Source organism: Octopus sinensis, unplaced genomic scaffold (genome assembly GCF_006345805.1).
Source record: "Octopus sinensis unplaced genomic scaffold, ASM634580v1 Contig10264, whole genome shotgun sequence".
Lineage (NCBI taxonomy): Eukaryota > Metazoa > Mollusca > Cephalopoda > Octopoda > Octopodidae > Octopus > Octopus sinensis.
The window spans coordinates 30,001-32,500 of NW_021832060.1; the positions used below are offsets into that span (position 1 = coordinate 30,001).

At 43.3% G+C, this 2,500-nt stretch overlaps 1 long non-coding RNA gene across 1 annotated transcript in view; it reads right to left on the minus strand.

Moving 5' to 3' along the window:
- The window catches only part of LOC118761190, an 8,109-nt gene that overhangs the window by 3,556 nt on the left and 2,053 nt on the right, over positions 1-2,500 (minus strand). The window contains exon 2 of the long non-coding RNA XR_004997204.1: positions 1,317-1,415. This is a non-coding gene — a long non-coding RNA (uncharacterized LOC118761190). The remainder of the gene's footprint in view (positions 1-1,316; positions 1,416-2,500) is intronic.

Consider the following 2,500-nt stretch of genomic DNA (forward strand, 5'->3'; position numbering starts at 1 on the left):
GAGTCACACGTTATATTTCTTTTTTTTTTTTGCAAATAAGCAACTCTCTGTTTTCAATTTCTGGGTTCATAGGATCATGCTCAAGGTGGCTTCGTCATTCATACGTGCCATTCTTGCTACATTCACCCATCTTTTTTTAAAACATTCGCTAGACAAAACTTGCCTCTCTACTCTCACTTTCCTTTTCAAGTGGTACTTGAAGAAGTTGATGAGAGATTGACCAGAGAGGAAAGTGTTTGTCTCCAATCCTTTCAGACGCGTCCACCAGATACATTCTTTCGCCATAGCCACAATGATGATGAAAATAGCTCTTCCTTCCCGTTTGAAGGAGGGAGGCGTGACAATATTGACGATAGACTCAGCTGATAAACCGACTCGTCCCACACGTGACAGCAGTTGTTCGACATAAGCCCACAGGTCGGAAATTGTTGGACACTGCACGAGTGCGTGCAGAACGGTTTCGTCGCTCTGACCGCATCTCGGGCAGGTCGGCCCCGTGTTTCTCGAGCCGTGTCTGTAGAGCTTATCCCGAACGGGTAGCGCTTCTCGGTAGCACTGCCAGGCCAGGGATCTCTGGAAGTTGTCCATGGGCCCTGGCCCGAAAGTCGTCCTGAACAGGCGGGTCAGGTACTCCTCGTCGACGTCCAGGTTCACCCCGAGCTCGTCGTCGTACCTCCCCTCCACTAAACCCCTATAGAATGCTTTGGTTGTGTTGAAGTCACTCAAGGTCGACCCAGGACGGCAGAGTTGCTTGAGAGCAACGCGACACTCGCGGTGCCATTCGCCCTTCTTCGGCCTCTTTTTGATCCACGACTGCAGTTCGGTCATGGAGACGAGCTGCGGGAAAGCGTGCCTCACAAACGGCGACCACACCTGTTCACCGTCGTCTACATAGAGCCAGAGATGTCGCAGTCTCAGCGCGTGTCTGCGCATCATCAACCACGGCATGCCCAGCCCTCCTTTTAACGGGTGTTGTGACAGCAAATGGATCGCCTGACCATCAGGACGCATCCTTTCCACAAGAAGCGAAAGAGAATGCGTTGTAGTTTGGTGATGGTAGGGTCGGGACAAGGTACGACGGTCAGGCGGTAGTAGATGACGGACGCGATGTACGTGTTCGCCACCTCCGCCCGACCTTTTAGGGACAGTTTCCTCTCGGCCCATTGTTCTGCTATTAATTCCATTCCTAATTCATCCAGACATATCCAAAAATTATCGTTCTATGAAAGATACACAGGATCGAACTCCGATCTCAGATTTTAAAAATATAAAAAAAAATTTGTCTTTTCACATTATTTGAAGAATTTTTCACTTACTGCTATGACTGCCAAACCATCTTTTGGTTTTTTGGTACGTGTGAAATATTGGTTCAATTCCTTGGCCACATGTAATTTGTTATCTTTCGCAGTGTCATTCTAGGAAATTAGGAGAAAAGAAAATTATTATTTACTAGCAGTATCGCCCGGCGTTGCTCGGGTTTGTAAGGGAAATAACCATATAAGCATTTTTAGAGAGTTATAGCCAAAAAATAGCAAGAAAATGCATTAAAAATGGGAAAAAATGATGGTAATGTTTTTAAAATCGTAGACTTATCGGAGTTGCGCGCTAATACCCAGAAGGGCTCGTTATGAAGTATCGCCCGGCGTTGCTCGGGTTTGTAAGGGAAATAACCATATAAGCATTTTTAGAGAGTTATAGCGAAAAATAGCAAGAAAATGCATTAAAAATGGGAAAAAATGATGGTAATTTTTTTTTTATCGTAGACATATCGTAGACGCGCGCTAATACCCAGAAGGGCTCGTTATGAAGTATAGCGAGGCGTTGCTCGGGTTTGTAAGGGAAATAACCATATAAGCATTTTTAGAGAGTTATAGCCAAAAATTTGCAAGAAAATGCATTAAAAATGGGAAAAAATGATGGTAATTTTTTAAAATCGTAGACTTATCGTAGACGCGCGCTAATACCCAGAAGGGCTCGTTATGAAGTATCGCCCGGCATTGCTCGGGTTTGTAAGGGAAGAAACCATATAAGCATTTTTAGAGAGTTATAGCCAAAAAATAGCAAGAAAATGCATTAAAAATGGGAAAAAATGATGGTAATTTTTTTAAAATCGTAGACTTATCGTAGACGCGCGCTAATACCCAGAAGGGCTCGTTATGAAGTATCGCCCGGCGTTGCTCGGGTTTGTAAGGGAAATAACCATATAAGCATTTTTAGAGAGTTATAGCCAAAAAATAGCAAGAAAAGCATTAAAAATGGGAAAAAATGATGGTAATGTTTTTAAAATCGTAGACTTATCGTAGTCGCGCGCTAATACCCAGAAGGGCTCGTTATGAAGTATCGCCCGGCGTTGCTCGGGTTTGTAAGGGAAATAACCATAAAAGCATTTTTAGAGAGTTATAGCGAAAAAATAGCAAGAAAATGCATTAAAAATGGGGAAAAATGATGGTAAATGTTTTTTAAATCGTTGACTCATCGTAGACATTTTAAGAGAGTTATT